The 16,396-nt window shown below is 36.2% G+C and overlaps 1 protein-coding gene across 3 annotated transcripts in view; it reads left to right on the forward strand.

The window, feature by feature from the left end:
* apba1a (amyloid beta (A4) precursor protein-binding, family A, member 1a) overlaps positions 1 to 16,396 on the forward strand; it is a 56,183-nt gene that overhangs the window by 991 nt on the left and 38,796 nt on the right. The window contains exon 1 of one of the 3 annotated variants that reach the window (XM_077231722.1): positions 855 to 1,156. The exons of the other annotated variants lie outside the window; for them this stretch is intronic. The gene's annotated coding sequence lies outside the window, so the exon portion shown is untranslated. Of the gene's footprint in view, positions 1 to 854; positions 1,157 to 16,396 lie in introns of those variants that run through there. 3 annotated transcript variants of the gene reach the window in all.

The following is a 16,396-nucleotide window of genomic DNA, read 5'->3' on the forward strand; positions in this document are numbered from 1 at the left end:
TTTGATGCTATAAAAATGTGGTGTAACCTCATGACGTGCTTGCGATTGAGTCTGCAGGAGTGCCAGTATGGGAGTATCAAAATTAATGGACCTTGATGCCGAGCACCAGGATCTGCGCAGACTCCGCTCCGAATGACGTAGGCTAATCGTCTTTGCCGATTAGCCTACGTCATTTGTCATACAAACAAACACTTGATACATCTGTGTGATGTGAACTAGCTAAAATAAAAGAAAGAGTGTAATGAAGATTGTTTAGTTTGGTTCGCGTCCCATTCGATTACATAGAGAGGGCGGGGTTTACTGGAGCCATGCAGCCACCAAGGGACGATCGAAATGCTTTGGCTTTACTTTTCAGGACTTGTGCGGCACATTGTCCCGCCCTCGCGCCTGTAAACACGTCATCAGAGAAGAGACGTAGTTACAAGAGACCGAGACAGTGGACTTTATTGTGATTTCATGGGCATATGAATTAAAATATTGGAAATTCCATAAAAAAAATGAACTGTGCGTTTTGATTTCATGGTGTCTTTAATAGATTAAATACACCAGTGTAGGCTACGAACGACACACCACTAAATGAGAGTGTTTGTGTTGGAGGAGTGTGAAAATGAATCAGCCTCACTGCCCAACAAAGATTTCACGTATAATCTCCGTTACAGACGTTAAAGTGCCACAACTGATGACTCACTACATTCTCTCTCTCTCTCTCTCTCTCTCTCTCTCTCTCTCTCTCTCTCTCTCTCTCTCTCTCTGTGATTGTAAACGCAATCCCTTCTATCTCTGTGGTCCACAGAGGTTCAGCGTTTTTGAAAAATAGTGCTCTGCTGTTGAATGGCGTCCTCTGTATACGCTTGCGCTGTAGGCATTACCAACCTGCTTTCCTGCCAAATACATGCCCTAGATGCAGACTCACTGCGCGGCGTCGGATGCTGTGCAGGTGGGAGAGCCAAACAGTCGCGTGAAAACTGACTGAGAAGAAGGCGAAATGACAAGGACAGGGCTTGCACACGCTTGATAAAGAAAGCCCTCCGTTAGTCGTCGCTGCACATATTCATGTTATGTGCCAAATCCATCCAATACTAACCATCTCCATCCATCCGCAATATCACACCTTTACTCTCTCCGAGTGATGCTGATGCTGCTGCTGTCTATGCAGGTAGGCATGCGAAAACGCGTAGTTTACGCATTGCATTGGTGTTTTGATTGGTGGGTATTGCTGAGCAGTATTTTTTAATTAAACTTTTAAAATGCTTGAGTCTTATGAGTTGTGACAGATTAGTTTACTTTTAATGCCTTTAATGAAAGAAAGAAAAACTGTCGTGGTTTATGTCGCAGTACGCTGCTTTTGAGGACGTCAGTGAGCATGGAGTAGGTAACAGTAATGACCCGCCCTTTGCAAACATATAATAGCGAATTGTGCATAAAGTCAATAAGTGTTGCTCAGTGACAAAGGGGTATGTGTGTAAATGCTTCGTTTTGAGGAGCTGTGGATATGGGAGTGTTCTCAGAAGACTCGTAAAGCCCTCTCACGTATTAAGCCATGACTGAGCAAATAACAGCAATAACACCAGACGATTTGACATCTGTGTTTTCCTCAGCTGTAAACCATCTTGGTTAGGTGAAAAATGGCTATTGTTGTGTGATATAATAATGATTATCTGTGTGATTATGTTCTGGACATTAAAATGTGCTGAGCACTGCTCTCCTGGGGTATTTACACTTGCACAAAAAGTAGCCTACTAATATGAGCATTTCATTGGTATGTTGCTTTCGTGTAATTTTTTTTTTATATATATATTTTTTATAAATAAGTACCTTGAAGTATCATAAATATCACGTTATATCAAAGTACTGTGGTACTGCCATAATTTTGGACAAGTACCACGATACTCCAAATTGCATCCAAGAACCTTATGTAAATATTTCAGTACTAACCATGATATATAGTGCCCTGATATACAGTTTATCAAAGTACCATGTTACTGCCACAGGGTACTGCTAAAGTCACACCTGAAGAAAAATTTGCTTTTCACTTCTCCCATGTTGTATGATTGCTGGAAAAGAAAAAATAAATAAATAAATAAATAAATAAATAAATAAATATATATATATATATATATATATATTATTATTATTATTATTTTTTTTATTGAACATTGATGGAGCAACAGATTTTGTGTGAAAATAGATCATAAAGTGGTTTGTTTTGTTTAAAAATCTTATAAATGTATGAGGGCAAAATACACATTATTTATACAAATATGAAATACTTTAGGTAAAATGTTTTGAGTAATGTCTAATTTAATAATGGTAATAATCACTTTAGCAAAGTTTGTACTATTTTCTTTTTCTTTTGATAAATAAATGAATTAATTTTTGTTCAGTAAATATACTGTCATAAAAATGTTCATTTTTAAAAATACAGAAACAAAAATATATATATATATATTTTTAAAGTAAAGATTCTGAAAGCATTGAATGAGATCCCATAATAATTTAATATAGATTTACAGTAGTAACAATAAATTATATTTTATTATATGATTTGATTAATATATTTTTAAATATGATGGTTCCAACTTAATATGTGATATTTACCATCTGAATCTAACCATGTCAGGTCGACAATTGGAAAATTCAGCCGGCTGTTTATTATCATGTTAATTATTGTGCCTTTCGCCCATGACAGGCGCCTTTTACCCTTAAATACCATATTTTTACATATTCTTCCGTCATTAAAAAAAACGTTGCAATTTCCTTGAGCAAAACTGAAAATCCTTCAAAATATATTCCATAATAATAATAATTTTAGCAAATCTCATTCGCTACTTAAATCTACATCATGGTAAAAAACATCTTATATTAATTTCCACGTGCATCTTGAAAAGCGGATGTTTTGGAAAGTGCTGCGGCAAGTTTTTATGCTATCTAGTGGTTTAGAGGAAAATAAAATGAAAGGCGCCTTTTACCCGGGTGCGCCTTTAGCCCCGTTGTATCTTACTTATGATATTTTTAATACCTGTCATAACAACCGGGTATCTACAGAATTGTTCCTGCTCTAAAAATAGCTCGTGTACTGATCATTTATTTATATAGTGCTTTATACAATACAGATTTTGAAAGCAGAGTCACAATCATAAAACAGATAATAAAATAACAGTGTTAATGTTGCAAAACAAATCAGTTATGAAACAACATAAATTTCAGTTGTATAGCAACTGAAGACAATAGTGTCAATATTCAGCTCAATTTAGTTGAGTGTTGTTTCAATTCCATTTCAGTAACAGTGTCAATAATTGCAAAAAATCATCAATTATCAAGCAAATTTAATTTAGAAACAACAAAGCACCTCTACAGAGGGCAGTACTGTCACTAGTCAGATTCAGTGACTACGTTTACATGCAGCCAATTTTCGGGTTATGGTCGGGTTAAGGTCACTATTCGGGTTTCTGAAACATTAGGAATAACCCGTTTACATGCGTGAGCAGAGAGAGTTACTCCTGTTTACATGGAATTGCAATATCCCGATGTAAACGGCGACGCACGGTTAGCGTCTGGACGTACGGACAACCTTCAAGCCCAAATTTATACTTCTTTGTCGAACTTACGCCGTAGCTACGTCGTAGGCTGTGTGTAGCGCGCGTACCCTTCGGCGTACCCTGACGTGCACCTCTCCAAAAATGTAACAAAGCGTCAATTCTACGCGGACGCAAGCGCTGTGATTGGTCTGCTCAAACCGCTCCCTCGGGTTTCACATGCTCCCTCTGCGTGCGTCAACGCGGACAACGACGCAGAAGTATAAATTAAAACCAAAGCGTAGTCTACGGCGTAGAGGCTCCGGCGTAGGTCCGACGCAGAAGTATAAATCTAGCCTTTATACTTCTTTGTCGAACTTACGCCGTAGCTACGTCGTAGGCTGTGTGTAGCGCGCGTACCCTTCGGCGTACCCTGACGTGCACCTCTCCAAAAACTTAACAACGCGTCAATTCTACGCGGACGCAAGCGCTGTAATTGGTCTGCTAGAACCCCTCCCTCGGGTTTCACATGTTCCCTCTGCATGTGTAATTGCGCGTCAACGCGGACAACGACGCAGAAGTATAAATTAAAACCAACGCGTAGTGTATAGCGTAGAGGCTCCGGCGTAGGTCCGACACATAATTATAAATTAGCCTTAAGACGCAATATGCGTCATTTCCGATTCTTCTTCCTGTATCCAAAGACAACATCAACAGCAGCAGCACGCGGATAATGAATAGTTCGGGGCAGATAGCGATTGCCTTTGTTTGCGCTTTTGGTGCTGGTACTGACCTCGCTCCAAATGTATGCTGTGCTGCGTCTCGCCATGTTTACTTCCGGTATACTGCATGCAGGTTTTTGTATGCGCTGAGAAGTTCCTCTACTCAAAAGACTAAGATTCCTTGCGAATAGAACATGCAGAACACAAATCATTATGGGGATATGCCGATACGCGTTTACATGACCAAAAATTCGGGTTAGAAAAGGGGTATCAGGTATCATAACCCGGGTATCCCAGGTATCATATCCCGGTTTTTAAAATCCGGGATATTAGCATATTCGGGGTTTTGCCGGTGTTTACATGGCCGTGAGTGACCGGGTTATTGCTAATATCCCGGTTTTGAACAGGTTATTGTCTGCATGTAAACGTAGTCAGTGTTGAATCACTTCAGTTCAATAACAGTGGCAATGTTGTTCATCAGTTATGAAAAGATTTCCAAAGCAAACATTGTCATTTTCCAGCTCAATTCTGTTTAGTTTTTGCTTTCTCATCTGATAGTGTCAGATCAATAACATTCTTTGAATATTAATTGCCCTGACTGAGCAAGCCAAAGACCATTAGGTGTGACAGTATTGGAGAAAAAAGACCTTGGGAGAATCCAGGCTCAGTTGGCGGCCCATCTTCTCTGTTCTAGAAGAACGAGCATACAGTAATGTGAATAGTGTGTCCCTCAGTGTGTCAAGGACTGATCAGTTGCACTTGTTAATCTGATTCAAATCAAATACTTCATGTAGAGGTTATTTGCAATATAGATTATTTACAGATTTGCACATTACAATTTCATGGTTATAGATTATCAGGTAGGTACTGATTATGTGTATAGATTTAGATTTTAAACATTCACTGCAAAATGCTCTGTATGCAGATTGCAGAATTAGAGTTTCACTTAACTACACTGCCAAACTTGAATCAATTCATTGATTTAGAAAATGGTTAAATGGATGTAAAGTGCGATGATCATTTATCTCACCTAAAGACTGTGCTGTAGCACTTGAAGAATAATCCAGATGTATTATTATTAAAGATGCTTTTTTATGTACTACTTTGGATCTAGAGGAATAACAGACAGCTGTTTTGTGTCAGTTGACAGCACACATTGATTCAGCAGCACCGTCAAAATGGGAGAAACACAGCATGCATGTTTTTATGTAGCCATAATCGAAGGAAGGGTGTGGTTAATGTCTCAACTTCAAAGTATCAATATAGAGACAATTTTGACAAGACTAAAAGGCATGTATCTGGTTGAGATGTATCATGGTTTCCTGTCAGTCATCAGGGCTTATCTGCAATGCTATCGTGCAGTAAGATGTCTAGTGGCAAGATCACGGTGACTGTTTTTAGAAGACAGACATTTTAGAGGTTATTTGCTATTGCACACATGGATATTTGTCACCGCACACTGAGAGAAGAGATCAAAGGTGATCCTAAACGGAATTTCCCAAGAGGCAGCCCATGTTTTTTTTTTGTTGTTGTTTTTTTTCTAGTATTTTTCTGGCTGTTGCTGCCCATGTTTTAAATAAGCTCTTGTTTGTGAGCGGAGTGAAGCCTCCGGTCCCAGGTGTAGGTCTTTCTAGGCAAATGAGTGGAGAAGCCGAAATTATGGGTTTACTCTGATTAATGCTCTCTCTGAATGGACATCACGCCCTTTCTAGTCAGCTCGCTTAGGGGGTTCTCCTGTATGTTATATCTACTTCACAAATAAAAATATTATTTCGTATTGAAAAAGGAGGTTGGGGCAGGATATATAGAAAAATATGTTTATGGTTCATTTAGGATATTAAGCATATTTGCTAAATGCTATTGTGAGGTGGTATTTTGAATAGGATATTCACATTATAGAGAGGTCTTTGTTGGATGGCATTTTGCCCATGAGTAGGAGATGATATAAATATTTGGTCAAATGGTTAAGGGATGACGTCAGAACCCGGAAGTCTAATTCGCCGCTGGTTTTCCTATGGGTTTTATTATGGGGTTTTTCAATTTATGAGTAAAATAAAGTCTGTGGTAAACATAACTTGACTATACTTTGACATTTTTGCTCTACAATGAATGTACACTGCACACACTCACACCAATCTGTCTTATTATTTATTAAAAACGTATGTTTTCAAAAATGAACATAATTTGCATTATCACTATGGGTGTGTGTAATTTACGTTGTAGAACAAAAAGTCAAAGTATAGTCAAGTTATGTTTACCACAGGCTTTATTTTACACATAAATAAATAAGGAACCAGCGGATAATAGGACTTCCGGATTCTGACGTCACTGCACCGCTATAGAGAGACTGTAAATTGTAAATGTTTGCATTTGGTAAGTGTTATTTGTTTAGTTTTTTTGTGTTTTTACCAAAAACTACAATATGTATGACCTCAAAGTGTAGAAACATGGTCAAAAAGCCATACTCCAAAATGGGATATTTGATTTAAACTCTTTGTACTGTTTAGTTTCTATACAGACTTGATTTTTATTTCCATTGACATTCTAGTATTTTCATACACAAATGTCAAAGTTCAAATTCAAGCTGTTCTTGTGTGAAAAAGATGATTGAAATTCGATTAAAGAACATTTTAAAACGGTGCATACACTTACCATTAAAAATTTTGTATATTTAAGTATACAAAGTAAGACATTTTTTAAAGAAATTATTTTATTCCGCAAATTAAATTGGTCAAAAGTGATAGTAAAGACATTTGTAATGTTAAAAAATATTTCTGTTTCAAATAAATGTTTTTTTTTTACACTTTCTATTCTATCAAAGAATGCTGCAAAAAATATATATTAACAGTTTTCAACATTATAATAATAGTAAGAAATGTTTCTTGAACATCAAATCAGCGTATTGGAATGATTTCCGAAGGATCATGTGACTGGAGAAATGATGCTGAAATTCAGCTTTGCCATCACAGGAATAAATTACATTTTAAAATACATTCAGTTATACAAATATAATTATAATATTTCACGATATTACTGTTTGTATATGTTTGATCAAATAAATGCAGCCTTGGTGAGAATAAAACATTGGAAAATCGTATGGTATGTGCATGTGTTTTTCTACACTAGATATCTTGTAGTAGTTTTATTTAATGCATATTAATAATAAATCATTCACATATTTATGTATCCATATTAACAATTAGCAGATTTTGTGCAGTCAGGTTATTAGGTAAAATAAAGGAAAAGATCTTACCTGTTTTTAAACTGAATATTTAATGAGCTGCCTGAGACTCTCCTGGGAGTAGCCGGCATAGGGTTTGGGATTGTATTAATTTTTAAGCTGCTTGTTGAGTTTTGTTTGGTGGCCTCATATGAAATTTTGAAAGTGAAGCAGCTGCACTTTGCAAATACTCTGAGTCCGTTGTGGCCTTGGGCCAGTTTTCCTCATGTATTATTTGTCTTGTGTGGTCTTTCCAGTCAGCAAAATTCTGTCACTACAGTCAAAGAAAATGATTAAACAGCTTTCAGAGTCAGTTTTTATTTAAAAAGTTTTTCCATCAGTATTCTCAGGGCCAACACAGAGGAACTCTGTTCCAAGGTAGTGTTCAAATAGTTTAAAACAAATGAGGACAGAATGATGACTGTGGTTATGATGAAGATCATGAGCTGGATCGAATATTTTATACATTCATTTCCAAAGATTTTTAATCAAAGCTGTTTTGTTCATTCAAACCCTGTGAGCATTCACACTTATTACCGGAGGTCATGTCCCTGTGTCAACACAGCGAATGTTTTCACACACCTTTTAGTAATATTATCCATAGTCATATTCAGACCGTCACTGAGTGGAACTTAATGACGGCTATCCATTTACATGACAGCTTTGAAAGTGATTTAGTGATTTATAGGAGCACAGCAGCACCGTTACCACTAATTAAATGCTTTGACGTGATTTAAATGTCAGTGTAAAAGTAGGTTAGCTGAGACTGTAAAATCCATGGGAAGGGCAGAGCAGTGGGCAGGCTGTCATGAAGCAAGATGCAACCTTTGCAACTGATGTGAGAACGCCCCAACCCCCCAGGCCCCCCAAATTTTTTTTTTAAAGAAATGTTAAACCAAAAATGTGTTTTGCGAGAACCAATGAAGTTTGACGTGAGTTCACGTTTCAGGTTTGTACCATATTTGATGAAGTCTATAGTACTTTAGAGATCGAACGATAATTGGTTTTACCGATATTTGAGAATTTTTACTTAATTAAAAAGATTAGTCTTTGGCTAATATAAATCATACCTAAACCTTTCAAAACTACACTGAAAAAAAATTTGGAGTAGGATTTACTTGAAAAAAGCTAGGCAACTTTTTCCACTCAGAAAATGCTAGTAAATTTACAAAAATTTGCCAAGTAAAAACCTAAACATATTTATCAGTAGCTTTAATTAGAAATCTTTAAGTTAAAATTTACTTGGAATATGAAATTAAGTAAACTTTACTTAACCTAGTTAAGTGAAAGTAACAAAGAAAATAAGTAATTTTAACTTGGCTAGTAAAAGGTTGATTAATATCGATTTAGTTGAAATTTCCTTTGCATTACATTTCACTCAAACAATTTTATTGAATTATACCAGTCATTTATAATACGTGTTTTACTTAGAGTATCTAAGTAACTTATACTTCATCATGTCAGATGTTAAACATCATGTGAAAATGCAAAGACCTCAATACTTGGTAGACAATACACAATGACGGTAACATTTGATGGATCGTTTTTGTGTTTGAATGTGTCATTTTGAGCATAAAATTTACTCGAAATGTCACAAAATGGCAAGTTACTAAATCCTGACAACAAAAGCAATGATAAAACAGTGTAAATACTGCTGGAAACCAGTGAAAAATGAACCTCATTAATTATGCAAGGTCCAGTGCATGATGGGAACCCCAGTATCAGAAAAGTTGAGTAATTTTTACTTAATTTTATTGAGTTGATATTTACGCTTTCATTTCTACTCGCTTGAATTAAGTACTGATATGGAATTTACTTAGTTTTTTTTAATTCTTGCCTGAACTAACTTTTTCTTGTAAATTACATTGTTTTTTTCAGTAGTATTTACCTTACCAAAAAAAGATTTTTTACAGTGTAGTTTGAAAGCAATTGCATTATGCTAATTTGATAGACTCCCTCGTAATTTGAAAACACTCAATTTATTGTTAATATTGTTGCTTCTGCTCTTGCTGTTGTTATAAAAATAGAAAACATTTGTATTGTGAGAGGAAGATTAATTAAAAAAATCCAGTCTGCATTTGGATACAATACTCTGTATTGGTATTAGTTCTAAAAAAATCTTTAGTCTGTAAATGGGTGTGTTGACCAGTTACTCAATTTGCAAGTAATTAATAACTTACATTTCAATCTGTTCATCAGACTGTCGCATCAGAAAACTAATATAGCTGTGAAGTTGATTAATTTCATGCTGTTTGTTCCCTTTTTAAAGCTTGAAAGATTTAGAGCCCACCTCATAATACAGAAAAAAACTTTTTAAAAATTGTTCAAAATGTTATTTTTTTATGTTCCACAGAAGATACGAAAGTCATGTAGGGTTGGAGCAACGTGAGGCTGAGTAAATTATGGCAGAATTTTCATTTTTGGGTGAACTATCCCTTTTAGAGTAAGGAAGATCATGTACTGTCGAATGGTAATGGCCTGGATGGAAGTTTTCAGTTTTCCCGTCTTGTGATTCCTTTAATTGCAAAAGATAAAATGTTTCTTTTATCAAGCCAAAACATTTTTTACGCTTGTTTTGCACCATCTGGCAGTGGTTTGTTTGTTCCCTTTGTTGTTTATCAGGGAGTCATTAACTTATGGAGGCTGCTGTGAAAGAGGTTTAGCCATAATTAGATTCAAATTTACTTGCATAGAATTATAATGAATGTTCTGTATGGCACTGAAGTAAAAATTAATAGAAAGAATCAGACTAAAAGAGAAGTGCTTAATTACGGGTTGGTTTAACAATCTAGACTTGTTTTTATAGGCTTGGCAAAATTTTAAGAAGTTGTAATTAATTTTAGGAATCTGCAGGAAGGAAGGACTAGGTCATGTTTCTAGTATGAATACGTTTTAATGGACATAATCCTCTGAGCTGCGTTGCTGGAGAAAGAAAAGCTGACAGAATATTAATAAAGGGACAACTGACAACAGAGACTTTAACTGACCATGCATAATAGGCTTTTCTAAATGACTTCATAATAATCATTAATATCACAATCTACTCCATAAACTCAGCAAAGCTGGCGTTGTGATGTTGATTTTGTTGGATTATTTTGTTCTACTAAGGGCTAGTAGAAGATTTATCAGCTCGAGGGTGAGGAGATTTTTGAAATTGATTGTTTCATTTAACCCATTTATTTTGGGATCCCGAATAGGACATGTTGTCACAAGGGGAACTTGCTGCTTATTGATACTGATTTAAAGAAGAAGAGAACATTTTCCACAACACATGTGACATGTATAATAGTTGGTTATTTATCTAGTAGTTCATATCTACTACCCTCATTATATAGTTTATTTTAGGGGTGTAACAATATTTCGTGTCACAATATATTGCAATTCAAAAATGCAATAATGTTTTTCGTGGATAGTGACAATCTGTGCTGTGTATAGTTTACCCAAAATTAAAATTTCTGTGTGAGGAAAAAAATTCAAGTTTACAGAGTGTCAGTACTACATTAAACTACTATATATAATGTCGAATATAATGTATGGGTATAATTCATAACGTATTAATGAAATGGGGGAATATTTGTGGGTCCTGGTAATGCCAAATGTATTATGTCACCAGTAAAAAGTGGCCTAGCCTATATATTTTTTAAATAGATCTAGTCAGTGACAGAGTGTAAGCATATTCGTCTAAAATAATTCTGTATTTTCAGCTTCAGAATCATGAAAATTGTTATTCTGGTGTCACCATCGTCCTGTGTATTGGGTTACCCAAGTCCAAGCCTAAGCCTATTCATTTCAACCCTAATATAATACCAAATTTACCATTTTAATCAACTCCATATTTTGTTAATCTTTCACCATATGTCTTGGTATCGCAATTATATTGTGTAGGCTATCGTGAGTTCAGTATCGTGATATGTATCGAATCGTGACATAAGGGTATCATTACACCCCTAGTTTGATGTATTATTGGAATGCATGTTATTGTGGTTTCATTGTATTCATTTTTGTTCACCTTAAAGCTATTCTGAAAATATCATGATATATGTTCATTTTTGTTTCGAGAAAAATGTGCATTTTCATTTAGATCTTTAAAGCCAACATGGAAAACCACTGTGAGAAAACAAGCATTTAAGTAATTTACTAAAACAGACTTTCCACATGTGAAAACTTGTTTCACTCTCGCATATTCTGATGCATTCTAAATATTCAATCCTACTTATAATAACACCAATATTGTTCTCACGTGCAATGCTAATTTGCTTTTCTTAATTGCAGTGTTTTGACTCAACTGTTTAATTAGCTTTTGAATTTATTTGATGCCTTCTGCTTTAATTAAGAAAAGGATGCGAATTATAGATCGCAGCGATGATCAAGCTGTCTGACAGTCATATTACTGCATTATTAGCAGTGCAGCATTCACACTGCAGATTATAAAGCTATAAACCCTGTGGGAGGGCAGGTGTCCTGGATTATTCCAGAAGGAAAAAGAAAATCTCTTTATCTGCTTCTTTGTCAGCTCATGGCTGATGGGGAGAGAGCAGTCAGTGACAAGCGCTGTGTGAATGATCTAGTTGCTGTTCACTTTGATTGTACTTTTGGAACATTTTCTGGTTGTCATTCACATCTCATGAGAGAATTACTCTGATGTTTGGCAAACTGATCTCAGTTCGGCCCGGCTGACTGGCACATTGTATACATTGTGTATTATATGTTTTGTCCAAGACCTACAAAGCCTTGAGATTAACAGTGTTGGATTGTACGAATTACACAAAAGATGGGGTTTTTCTTTGTTGTGATGCTGCATGGCCTCTCCAAGTTCTCACGATCCACAATTCATTGTCTCAGCGTTGAGCGTGGAGCTACGGCTATGGTGTGTGTATCAGTTTGTGTATAAAGCATGCTGTGTTAATTCATGAGCACTTGAAGGTCGCTCCACATGTGAGCTGCTCTGCCTGGGATTCAGAGACCATGCTCAGTAGATTTTTGGGGATGTGTGGTGGTTAAAGCAGCCTCTGGCAGAGATTAGCCCAGCGTAATGTAAGCTAGATTAATGCCGGGAGCCTTGAGACGATAACCCCTACCGCTTCAAACAAAACAAACATGTTCTGTATAGCTTCATTCCAGGAAAATCCTGCAAAGAGTAGCCTATTTAATGTTTGAGTGATAGGTGGGCCATGCAAAGGAAAAATCTTTTAAAAGTCTAGTTTAAAACACATGTGGCAAACGTACTGTTTGTATTCATGTTATTTTAAGTAAGGAATAATTGACGACGGGCCGACAAAAAATGATGTGGCTTTTAAGTTGTTAAACTATTTTACTTATAAAATCGTCAGAGCAGCGCTGACAAGGACGTTTCTATGCGAGCGTGTGTCCGTACTGTGTGTGTACGTTTGAGTGTGAGAGAGAGCGGGAGAAAGAGAGTATGTCTCTGCTAGCACAAGTACATCTCAGAGATGTCTATTTGATGTCTGCATTTACATCTTCAAGATTCATTTTTTAAAGTGTTTGCACATCTGCAATACGTCTCTAGGACATTTCCTGTTGGATGTCATACAGAAATTTAGAAGATGTTATTAAGATGGTTTAGCTTTAGAATGTATGTAACTGCCTTTTCTACAACGTTTATCAGATGTTTTTACACAACAGATGCTTTCCAAATTAACAGATCTTTAGCAGACATCTTACAGGCGTACTTGTGCTATTTGCGGTGCTACTTTCCATACATAATAAAACTTAAATTTGTAGCAAAAAACAGACATCATTTGTAGTTTTTATCCAATTGTTTACTCTATTTATTTGCTTGGTCAGTGTCATTTTGGGTTTTTTTTTTTTTTTTGCTGTTATAGTCTGTTATAGACTGCAAATACAGAAATATGCTAAAAATGCTATAGACTTTTAAAATACTGAAATCATTTGGCGAAGTGATATGGAACTGTAATGCGGTCAAGACCTGCCTGGAACTACTTTAGCCGTGCGTTTCCCTGAACTAATTGCACACCTTAGAAAGTTGGTCAACCAATCAGATTCAAGTATTCAACAACCCCATTGTATAATACATAAATTAAAATAACATTATTTTTATTTCATAAATTAAAAGCATGCTCATCTCAGAGGATGTACAGTATATTCAAGTGATTGCATATATGAATTGAATGTTTAATGAATTTTTGAATAAATTAATAGGACAACAAAAGCTGAAACATGTAATTGTCCTTAGTGGAAACAAGACATGAGATGTTGATTTGATTTCAGCATTGAATTGTCACTAAATTCTTCTGAAACATACATGTATTGTGCTACAGGCTGAGTATTTTGATATCTGTTGTTCATTGTTAGAAAGTTCACGTGATAGCCCAGACTCCTGCACGTGTTGTCAGGTGATTTGTGCGCGCTGTGCTTTTAGCTTGTGGAAAGGTCATCTCTCTTCACCTGGAGCTCCAGAGGGAGTAATTACAGACCGATGTGACCACCCACGTCTGTCTCGTCTATTGCCCCCCTCTCTCTCTCTCTCTCTCTCTCTCTTTCTCTCTCTCTCCAAACACATGCTCAGCTGAGACACATGGGTCCCTGCCCTTGTTTTATCCATTTCTAATCCAACCATTTTTAAATCATACCAAAAACTTCCCTCACTCTGTTTTGCAGGAGAAATGCTCTGAAACACTGTAGTATCATTGCTCTGTCGTTCAAATCAATTGGCCAGATTTATTTTATATGCAAGAGTGTTTTCTGTATATGCTTAAAAGATGGTTCAGCCAAAAGTGAAAATTCTTTGTCATCATTTACTCACCCTCAAACCTGTATGACTTTCTTTCATCTGTGGAACATAATAGAAGATGTTTTCACTTATTTAACATCATCGGATGGTACTGTTAGTGACTAATCGCATGTAATCTCACAAAAGTGGCATAATCAGGTTGATCTGGATTTCAGTAAAGCCACTTTAGCCTAAATCTCAGAAAGCCAACAAGATAATGCCAACTGTATGCAGCCTTGTCTTAAAGTGTTTATATAGGTGTCAATTTCTGTCAGCTTGTGTTGTTAAGAGTAGGGATATATAAAAAAAAATGAGAAATTGCAAAGGCCTTTCTTGATATTGTTGAATATGGGTTAAAGATAGTGTTTGCTCCTCCTCTCAATCTGACACGGTTGAACGAGCAAGAGAAAAGATGTCTGACGGTCTGACTTTCTCACTCTGCCTACTGCAAGACCTATTCATAGATGTTTTCAGTCCGAGACGACATGCCCACGGATCGCCCACAGTGCATTCACTGACCATCTGATGCATTTTCACTAAAAACTGGAAAGTGCTTTCTCTTGATCTGCTCTAATCTGATTGGCTGACTTTTCCCTCTTCCGGAAAAAAGGGCATGCATGGCTTTTCTTTTTTTAAATCAGTCCGCCTGGAAACAAAGAAACAAGTAAACTAAACATCCACGAGCAGTTCTGAATTATGTCTGTTAAATAGTCAGGGCTTATTACTTATAGATGGGCGGAAATTCCTACCCAGATTTTATACACCCTTTTGACTACTTTGTGTTTTCTGTTCTAAATATTTTTTAAGCTTGTCTGGTATCGCTTGCTACTAAATGGCACATAAAACAATTTTTAGACCTTTTGCTATATAGTTAAATACATTGTTATGCTAGACAAATGCATAGAGCATACTGTGGCTGTAAATAAATATGCACATCAATATTCAACTAAGAATATATATGTATATATATAGCCTATATACAGTATGCTTTATTAGTAGATTGAATTGGTTGTAGAGAATGTAGAGTGTCTCTCTTTACAAAGTGGCTGACCTAAAACCTTCTAGATGATGCTCCTGTAGATGAAATGCTCTCTAGTCAATTAGAATGTGGAAATACGGTCTGTTCACAAGTCGGAGAGCGAGGTGATAGTGCTTCTAGCAAAAATATCAGCTCTTCTAAATCCAGCTCATTACACATAGTTGCATTTATACATGAAGACAGTAGCTTTTTATCATGAGCATATATGTGGGATGGAGCCTCCTTTAGTCATACATTAAATTACTGCTGTCTTGTTCAGTAGATAAAATGAGAAGAAAACAATTTCCATCCAATTTCCATCATTATCTCTAGGAATTTTTTTTTTTTTTTTTTTTTTTTTTTTGCTGGAAATGAGACGTCCTGGTGGCTGAGTGAAGTGATGGGGCACGATTCCCAAAATCAGTGCTGGACATGAACAGATAGTGAAAGGGAGCATAAACGCGTCCATCATTCATACGCACACATTCAGTACATGCACGCATCGCACACCCCGGGGAAGAAGAAGTGCTGTTAACTGGTGAATGAAAAAGGCCTGGGAGAGGCTTTCACATAACACAAATTGAACTGCCACTGTCAGCTTAGGACAGATATGATGGAACCTGTGGCCTAGATACTGGCAGTAGCCTAAGGAGGACTATATGCTGGATGAATGTGTGTAACATTCGGCAGCAGAAAGGCTATATGCGAGTGTGTTTGTAATATAACACATGAGAAGGATGCATATGCCCGGATGCATATTTTTACGCCAGTGAACATTTCCTAGGGTGGGTTTAATTTTGAAAGTCATTGTCCTTTATAGTTGACCCTAGTCAGAATATATGCCATGTTTTATTGTGTTCACTTAACTCATTTATGAGATGCTTTAATCCAAAGCGATTTTCAGTGCTCTTGTTACAGGGATAAAACCCCTTTAAAGCAGCCTGGGGTGAAGTGGCTTCCCCAAGACCTCAGTGATGATTGTTCATGGCTACTTCCTTGCGGGGCTTAAACAATCACACACTACATTACCCCACAGTGAAAATAATAATAGGATTGGCAGTATTGTTTTTGTAAACAGTGGGATGATCAGTATAGAGCACTTTTTTAAAAATGTTTTATAATATTTGTTATTTTAATGATATATTATATTATTTTATATTATATCATATA

Source organism: Siphateles boraxobius, unplaced genomic scaffold (assembly GCF_051911475.1).
Source record: "Siphateles boraxobius isolate OS27281-9 unplaced genomic scaffold, OSU_SipBor_1 16, whole genome shotgun sequence".
Lineage (NCBI taxonomy): Eukaryota > Metazoa > Chordata > Actinopteri > Cypriniformes > Leuciscidae > Siphateles > Siphateles boraxobius.